Here is a 10708-nt window from a genome sequence, read left to right as displayed (position 1 = left end):
CATGAAGCGATTAAGTCTACTTCACGGACTCAATCGTCTAAACAGATGCAGTTGATCGTCCACCATTCCAACAGGGACAATACTAACAGGTCCAACGATGAATGTATATTATTTTGTACTAATATATAAAAACAACAAGTAAAGAGTAAAATAATAAATTTCAGTGAAAAATAATAATTTACTATAATAAAGAACAATAAATGTTTAATTATTTGCCACCCAATAAAACATTTCCAATGAAAAACGATTACATTTCCTTTCTCACTGTCACTGTTCTCATTGTCACAGTTCTCATTGTCACTGTTCTCTTTGTTACTGTTCTCTTTGTTACTGTGCTAACTGTGCACTGTCACTATCTTAGCAAGCTCTCTATTTGGGATTTTAAGTAAAGGTTTTATTTTATAAATAACCTTATAGTGTTAAAATATGTCAGTGTAAATATATATAGCTATATGTTAGTTAGTTAGTTGTGGTGGAGGGAGGACGAAACCTCCCCAATTAGCTAAAAGAGAAAGCCGTTTTGAATCCACAAAAAAAACCTCGTAATAGTGGGTAGTAGATAGAGTGTCAACCTAGAACCAGCCAGAGGCATTAACAAAGGTAAGAATCTGGCTAATGCTAATGCTGGAAATATTGCTAAGTGAGTTGAAGAAGGGGTCCCTCAGAAGCTTAAACCTGATATATACTATAGGTATATACTATATTAAATATAGTAAATATTATATGTACATTGAATTGTAAACGTAGATTAAAAGATTTTGTAAGTGTGACGAGAATTTTTTATTTTAACTTAATGGGCCTATAATGAAGGCATATTTTGTTATTATATTACTAATAGATTGTCTCATTTAATTGTAAGCATACATCTCATACATTTTGTACCGTTATTAGTTCACATGCCTTTGTTCTCTGTATTCCAGGAGTTACGATAGCATCAGAAATATGTCCCGTATTCCTTTTTGTTAAACTTTAATATTAATTAGTCGTATGTATAAGACAAGAGGCAGCGACTACGGTGACTTATTTGAGTGTTCAGGTTTGTTGACCTAATTTTGAATATCTGAATAATAACAAGTTTCTTTATTTAAATTTAGTATGAAATCATTTGTTGTTTAAATGTTATTTTTACACAAAAGATACAACTGCACATCTGACAAAAACATAATTGTTTCTCATGTAATAACTCGAATGAAAATTTATCACTTTGTCGTGAAGAACAGTGATCTTCCGATTTACAATAAAATCGATGAATTGCTTTTGTTCTCCATATTTGCCGCCAAATTTATTTAAAATTTTATTGCCATAAAACAAAAATATCTTGTTTTTTTCGTATGATCCTTATTTTGACTGTATTGAGTAAGAAAATTAACGGTCTTATTTTTTACTGGTAATTCCTTCACCAAAACTTCCGTACCAATTTCGTCTGCAATTAAAAAATAAAAGTGTATCAGCCATAAATTTGACAATATTGTTCTCAAAAATGTCTGATGAAATAAGAAAATTTTGGTACAAATACTTTAAAACCATCGTCGCTCTTTTCAGGAAATTGTCAAAATAATTTGCATTGCTTTATTTAAAAAAAAAAAAATTAATTAAAAATTATATTTAACTTGTTAAAGTCGTTTCATTTAACGTATTAATTTATGTTTATATTGTAAATATCATAAAAAAAATAATCTTTATATCTTTTTTTCTAAAAACATTTCCAAGCTTCTGTGAATGAAAGCATCGCGATGACATGATATTTTTATAAATATTTTTACTTTTCTTTTTATCCAGATCTAACATGACTCATTCGAATAGATATTCTACAAAAAACATTTGAATAAATAAACATTTTATTTTTAAATGTATTTTTAAGGTGCGATAAAAAGTGTAATATTGCACTTTATACTTATAATAAATCATTTATATGCATGTGTGTTGCGTATATATCATAAAAAGTCTATAAACAAGCCATAATGAGGTTTTGTAACCACATGTTCTTCAAGTTACTACAATTTCAACATAACGACCCAAAATATGTCTAAAACGGGTATTACACATCATTCTTGAACGTTAATTTGGTATGACGTCGCTTGCTATTACACATCATTTACTGTCAATAATCTTTTGAACACTGATCAGCAAAGATTACTACAAGTATACTATAAATATGCTTTGCTCATCAGTATGAAGTAATCCCGCACACAATAAAACCATGTTTCCGCTTCCACTTTTTAAAACAGAATGAAATTTGCATGGAAGCCGACAAAAAACCGATTCTTTACGTAAAAAATAATATTTTTTTCTTTAGAATAATAGAAGTAATCTTATTTCAAATATATTACTTGTGGATATAGTATTGATAAACCTTTGTGTTTAAACAAATATTAATGAATTATAATATAAGTTTATATATGGGCGGAATTCCGGTTTCACGAATATATCTATCGTGGTAGAGTAAAGTCAACTATGTTGAGTGGGCCTATTTACACTATCATGAACGTGAGATGAACTTGACGACAAGATGTACTGTCAGTTCAGTTTACTCTATCATGAACTGTCATGAGCGTGAAATTTGTTTTGTTTTGTGTAAACGTATAAAATGTTTGCGTGTAGTAGTGCAGAGCACAGAAATTGAGAGTATTCAGTATTAAAAGGTAAATATAAACATAACGTTGCATATGTATGCGTGTCAAGCTGAAGAAACGCAGAAAATTTATTGCGTGAAACTCATGAACTCACATCACACTCTCATCCCTCTCTCATCTATAAGTAACCGGTTTTCAAGTTCATGTTCATGTTACGTTCATGATAGGGTAAATCGGCCCAGTAACTTTTCCTACTAAGCTATATGGTATGTGGATTTAGCTTGCTTTTTAATATATTGAGATTGACCAACAAAAACTACACACGTCATCTATTTCGAACTGTTAAGCTGTTTAGGTTTTGTCACTTGTCATATTTCATGAATTGTAAAAGAGTTACTAAAAAGAACACACAAATATGTTGCTGTTATGGCAGTCAGTCCTGGGGTCTAAAAATTAAGTTAAATAAATTTATCATAAAATTAACAAAAAACTGAAACTTTAATTACAAAAAATTTCTAAAGTTATTAAATAATTTCTTTAATCTAGGAATGAGCGAATATAATAAGGGGTAAGGAATAAGGGGTGGGTCCCAACCAGTCGAACCGTAATATAATAAGAAAACAAAAATATAATATGTTTCGTTTTACTATCGTATTACTATCTATAGCAATTATAAAAACAATCTGAAAAGTAAGTACTAAAACAGACGTATCTGTGTCGGCAGGGTATGGTGATATTAAGCTCAGATTAGTGTGTGTCGTGGGATATATTTCCATGAATGATTACTTTAAACTGAATACTTATCACTTTAATTTTGTACAAATTGATCTTTGACCCGTCAGTCCATTTTAAACATAAGGTATTATAAGCAATCTTTATTAATTAAAGTTTTTCAAACAAAATATATTAATTTATATGTTTTATAAAATCCAATTTAAATATATATTTAATAATATAAATAATAAACATATAACATTTTTACAATCAACTAAAATGATTATACTTATAGTTGTACTAAGCCATCACCTTTATTGGTTTGGTTACCTTAAATTCAGATAGTAATTGGTAGGCAGTTAATAAAATTATTATGCTAATAAAAAATTACATGTATTATAATATAAGAGTATATATTCTTTGACCTCTCCTTAACTGCCTTGCAAACCTATACAAACTAATATAAAGCGTGTAATGTCTTATCTCTCTACATAACATGCCTTCATAGTTATGCCCAGAAAAACCTAAGGACATTAGTTAAAAATTAAAATTAAATGCATTTGTTAGTTGATGGGCGACTTTTCTTCAGCGTTATGACCGAATTTATCATTTGAGGTGTAGCTCCATGGTTGGAAGTACCTTTCGCTCTAGTATTTACAGTTTGTTTTCATTTATTCTGCTTAAGATCCAGATTTCGCTTGCATATGTGGGAAGCAGTACGATGACAATGAAGAAGACGAGCTCAGTATAGTTGCGCAGGGAGAGATAAATTTTAACAGGCAAACATGTTTACAGATTTGTATTGCCAATGATTATGTCTTTTATTATACTGTGAAATTATTATGCTATTTACGTTAAAGATATAATATTATTTTTAAAAAATATATTTTTATAAAACAATAACAACTATTGGCAACAGATATGGTTTGTTAGTAAATTTTTATTAACTCTGTGTGAAGCTTCAACTTATTCTAGGTTAATATTACAGAGATAAAATATTATTATAAACGATCTATGTTATACCTACATATGCGTAATTAATAAACGAAATTTAATCGCACTTAATTAGATACAAATGCCATACGATAAAAATTTTCTGGAATCTAAAACTGTTTATCTACTTAAGGAGTGTTTAATATTAAATATTTATAGAACTACCCAATGGAGTGTATTGGTTTGGTGATAACAACTCTATTTTGGATTTTATGACGTCATATACTCGTACTTATGCTTTCATGTATTTTTATATTGTTGAAAAGTTAACTAATCACATGCGTCAAGAACTTGCAATAGACGTGATCAAATATATCACATATAATGAATGCATGCTTGCTTATAAAGAGAAAACTTTTAAATTAAACAAATAAAATAATTTTAATATTTAAAAATCGTTGACATGGCTATCCATCCTGGTTTATAGAATCATAAAAGACGATGTTGTAAAGCTTTCAACTGACCAGTTTTATTTATTTCTGTGAATGTTTAAATTGCATCATTTGATTTAACCTTGATAAAATCAAGTTTTTGTTATGAACTTCATGACGTTTATAAAGTACAAAATTATTGCCTACGAATAATTAAAATAATATCAAAATATTTTATTATTATTATTTTGAGAAATTCATAATATATATGCCAATATATGTACAACATAATCTAATCGTATCTATATACATATTTATAAATAAATACAATATAATTAGTGTTTTACTATGTAATATGTACATATAATGTATATACATAACACATTAGTCAATAAGACGTGTGACTAACTAAGAAAAACAAATTTTTTCTGAAAAAATTCGATTTTACTCATCAATATAATCTCCTTCAAGGGCAATACAATCATTCCAACGCTTCTCTAACTTCTCGATGCCGTGATTGTAGAAGGATTTGTCTTTTATCTCAAAATAGGCTTCAATTGCAGCAATAACTTCTTCATTTGAGAGGAATTTCTTAACGGTGAGCATTTTTTTTAGATCAGTGAATAGCCAGTAGTCGTGGAGGTCAAATCTGGACTATATGGGGGATGAGGAACCAATCCAATTGAATTCCTTGTTTTTAAAATAACAAAAGTAGCTTCACTTAAATGGCTATCACTTTTTTTTGACTAATTAAAATGTCATGAAATTTTACATATAGTCTTTTGAAGGTTGGTACTTCATAAACATCATATGAATTTGACAATGGCAGCGCCATCTGTGTGTCAGTTACACGACTTATTGACTGATGTATTATGTTGATTTTATTGGATCAGCTACAAAAATCTTAAGCTATACGTAGCATCAAATACTCGATCCAGAATCAAATACTCACTAACCATCTAATATCAGAAAATAGAAAATCTAACGTACAATTCGGAATAGCAGTTGCGGTTAAAATTAATAAATATAATTTTTGAATTTTTTGTTTTACTAGTAAAGCAAATTTAAGCTAGATCTCACAGCCTTAATAATTATGATTAATAATTATTATAATAAACTACATATGTGTTAACGTGTTGTTTCAAGATTGATTTAATATAGCAAATTAGTGTGTTATCACGGTTAATTTTATGCTTCCGAGTTAAATTCAATCAATCAAACATATTATTGCCGGGTAATTAAAAAGTAGATTGTTTCAAACAAACAAATAAGTATGTATTGTGGACTATGTTAACATATATATGTATATGTGTAATCATAAACTTACACTAAGTTTTTAAGCTTTTATTAAAAATTGGAAGCAAACTTAAAATATAGCTTTCTACATATTATTTACTTATACGAATAATTAATGAAAGTAATGGCTGGTTTTTCATTATGTTCGTTTAAACAATTTAACTTAAGCTATCTATATGGCATATCCAGAAGCTATAGTTTTTTTCTATATGTTATAAATTACAAATGAATTTATTAATATCGTTATTGATGCTTTATCGCCACGTCATTTTGGAATGTGCACTGTATATTGCATCTTAAGGGTTTTATTATTATTGTATTTGTAACTGTTCATATATATTATAGCGCAACAAGATCTCTTCACAGCCTGAAATTAAATTATTAACTGTGATTGTGATATCTCAAATTATAGTAACCTCGAATAATGTTAATACTGTGTCTCTTTCTCTCCCACCTTTACCTTTATCTCATTATCTCTCTTTCTTTTACTCTTCCTCTAACTCAATTTCTCTTTTTCCCTTCCTCTGTCTCAATTTCTCTCTTTCTCCCTTCCTCTGTCTCAATTTCTCTCTTTCTCTTCGTATATCTTAATTTCTCTCTCTCCTCTCCTCTTATTTCTCTGTTATTATATCTCTTTCTCCTTATTTCTCTCTGTACATCTCTCCATTTTCGTCTCTCTCTCTCTTTCTCTTTAAACTCAATAAAATCTTCATATTGAATCATTATAGAAGCATTACATAGTCGTTATTCCGTTAGTCGTTATTAGATTTTTTTATAATTAAAAATGTTGTACTTTAACTTAACATTGAAAATAGTCAGTGAGATATTCCGCATCCCTTTCTCCTTTCCTACAAATATAATTGAATATTTTATGAAATTAAATGAAAATAATATAACTATAATGCCAGTTAGCTATATACATCTGATACAACTTAATCGTTTGAAAATATATATGATGTTTTGAAAATATTGAATCTACATGATCCATTATTTAATATTAAAGATTCAACTTTACTTTCAATGGCTATATGAAATGCCTAGTATAGTGGTTCTTAAAAAAAACACTGCATAATTTAGCAGTGAGAAAGGTTTATTTTCGTTGGATTCCCTATCCAACGATTTGACAAAATCTCAAAAAGATGCTCGTGTTGATTGGTCCACACAAATGCTGAAGAAGTACAATACCGGTGCTTTAAATATGTATATAAGATGGTAACAGGTGACGAATTATGGATATATGCGTATGAGTCGGAACGTATATAACAGTCGATTATGTGGGTGTCGAAACAAATGGCCGCTTGTTTTTCGAGAAAACTGGTCCTGTGGCAACTATACGGATACCATTACAGAAACGGAAAATGGTCAATTCCGAATGGTATACAAACATTTATTTACCGGAAGTCTTAAGTGAAATACGAAAAACAAACAAGCGCCGTCGGCGTTGATGATCATTCTCCAATAAGACAATGCGAGTGCTCACACATCTCGTCTAACAACCGACTATTTGAACGTTCAAAAAATCGAATTGATGAGTACAGTCCTGATTTGGCACCCAATGACTTCTTTTTGTTCCCGAACGTCAAGAGTGAATTCGTCGGAAGAAGTCGAAACCGTTGTTGCATTTAAAAATCATATTTTGGAGGTGTCTGAACAAGATTGAAAAAAACGCTTTAACAAATGATTCGAACGCATACAAAAGTGTATTAATCATAAAGAAGAATAGGCTCAAAATATATATATACCGATGCTACCACTAAAACTATCTTTAAATTTTAAGATTTGTTATGAGATGTCTTCGACATGCATTAAATACGTAATATTGTATAAATCTGGTTTTATCAGTAGCCTTGATCAGATCGGCTTTTTCTTCTATCAAAATCATTGCATGTACAAACTAAGCTGCTCAAAAGCAAACGCGTATTAAGAAACCGTAAACGTGATATTGTTTTTTATATTTTTTTTTGTTTTGGCAAAATATAAATTTAATACAATTTAAACAATCCAATCGAAACGAAATCGAATGCTTGCACTCTTAGATCGTAACACCGATCTTTCAGTGTCACTAAGCAATACACAGACCAAATGTTAAAATTAGAGTAAAATTTATGAATGGGTACATAACGCTAGTAGGTTCGATCAGTTTGGCTGCAGATTGCACAGAAACACACTTGATATGAAAACGAAAACTTGTTTCTTTTTCTGAAAGTACATTAGGTATACTTCATACTATTGAATAAAAGTTGCAAATATATTATTAGAAAATGAATTATAAATTTACTTAATTAAAAGATCTAAGTAAGAGTATGTTACTCATTCCTCAATACAAACGTTTACTTAACAGAAATGACAATTTGGATCACCCAAATGGTCATAGTAAGTCAAGTCGATAGTTGCTCTACGTAGGAGTTTTTGAATCATCAATGCCAATGTATAAAGCGAAAAATGTTTCGAACGTATTCTAAAGCCAACTACAATAGGCGACCAAATATTTCTGTGAGTTAGATAATCAAAAATGAGCTTAAGGTAAAGCCTTACAAGTTCCAAAAGACACAAGATCGTACACCAAAGCAACAAAAAGTTAGACTTGAAAGAGCAGAGGAGTTGTTACGAATTTTTAAACATTGTGTTTTCTAATGATAAATTTTTCCAATTGAGTAGTTCATAAATTCTGCCGAAAATTTGAGACTACGAATAGCCACACTAAGTAATTTTCCATCTCAAGTATTAGTATAGGCAGCTGTGACCGCCAATGGATGCTCTCCAATCATTTTCAACGAGCCTGATATCAAAGTCAATATCATTTATTATCGGATAAATTTTTTTGAAGTTGGTTAAGAGTCGTGGTCACGCAAACATTTCGGTTGTAGACCATGGACGTTCCAACAAGACTTGACACCATCACTTAAAGCTCGTTTGAACCAAGAATTTTTAATATTTTGTCTAAAGAATGGCTTTCGAATAGCGATAGACTATTCCATATAACAGTATGGATGCGTTGAAGAAATTACAAATTACTGGAAGATCTCATTCGTGAAGCAGGCAACTCATTTTTTGACCGTTTGAAGGCCATAGTTAGGGCTAGACTGAATGTATTCTGAAATTTTATATTATATTTGTGTTATTTCTATATGTTTTTGTGATTTGAATCAATAAAAAATAATATCAAACCAAAAAGATATACTCGCTTGAATAGGTAACCTAACCCTAACAAAATCGTGCCTATGTATATATTTTCTTTAAGAATTTAAATAGTAAATAATTTTTTTATTATAATTATTTAAATAAAGGGTGGTATTAAAGTATCGGTGAAGTTGAAACTAAAATTCTTCTGATTTGTTTTTTGAATTATATAAATATTATTAAGGACTGAATATTTGCTTTAACCAATTGGTTCTTACTAAACTATTTTATGAGGTAAATATACATCACATATAATGTATGGTGAATAGGCTATAATTAGTTTGTTAATAGAGTTATAATGCAGTAAAGATAAAACCGATTATGTTCGTTTGATACAAATTAGTGTGTCACTCTTTGAGTTAATTAAAAAAAATTTTAAATAAATTTTTTGGGAATATACTTATACTGTTTATTATAACAATCGTAATGAGTTGATATACGTTAACTCCCATTGAATTGAAACTAAGTTGTCTTCATTGCTCAAAGAATATCTATTTAAAATTTATTTTAGACTTGTAAATATTTAATATCTCTGTTAAATTTTATGTTGATTCGTTCAGATCTATTGTGTATAAGTAAATAAAATATTTATTATTTATACTCGCCTGCCTCAATTTTTGAATAACGAATATTATACATCATTATCAAGGGATGGTTCTCCAGGTTAAATTAAAGCTATCAGTTAAAGATTTTGATTAACGTCTTGTGTTGTTGTTAGGAAACTATACTAATGACTAATATCACTATCAAAAACTAAATAAATCGTGTTTAGAGTTTTATATGGCTAACATATAAACTTAAAGTTATATATCAAAATATTAATGATTTCCTTTACCTTTATGTTATTCGGTTACTTATATTATCATAGTATAGATGAAAACTTTATCCTATCATTTCTAAAAATGGTTTCCTTTATCTGGTTGCATATATAATCAAACATTATATAGAACCATCCTATGATTAAAAATAAATTAAATTAAGTATCTTCTGCATCAAGTTGTTTCTTTTATATAAAATAATAAAAAAGTTAATAAATGCTATATTAGTATAAAAATATTACAAATCCAAAAACTATTTATTTATATATTTTAATTAATATTTTACTAATCAAAATTAAACTGTTTACTTTACTTTCGACGGCGGGTTCACACACATTTGAAGTTATTCTCTTCTCAATTCTGTAGTTCATATATAATTTTCTACCTGAACCACATCTATAGAACGCGGATGCATCTATCAAAATAACTTGACTATAAATTTGACATTGGAATAATACTCCAATACAAAAATATTGTTTTCGATTTTGGTATATAGTGTATCTTGTGTGCTTTGTGATTTTAGGAGGAATGACTGTATAGGTATACTCTATGTACACATTTTGAGTGATATTTTGTAATGATTCTTATTTATAACTCTGTTCATTCACACATATATTTTTTGTACTGTCAAATATCTTAAGAGAAGAAGTTCAGCTTTTATTTCCTTTTATATTCTTAATATATTATTATATATTTGTTACTTATTTCGTATTTTTTTTTTTATTTTACAGAAGCGGGTAAAATATGTAAGTACTATTATTAA

The sequence above is a fragment of the Teleopsis dalmanni genome, chromosome 1, assembly GCF_002237135.1.
Source record: "Teleopsis dalmanni isolate 2A chromosome 1, ASM223713v2, whole genome shotgun sequence".
NCBI classification, from domain to species: domain Eukaryota; kingdom Metazoa; phylum Arthropoda; class Insecta; order Diptera; family Diopsidae; genus Teleopsis; species Teleopsis dalmanni.
This window is presented reverse-complemented; position numbering follows the sequence as displayed.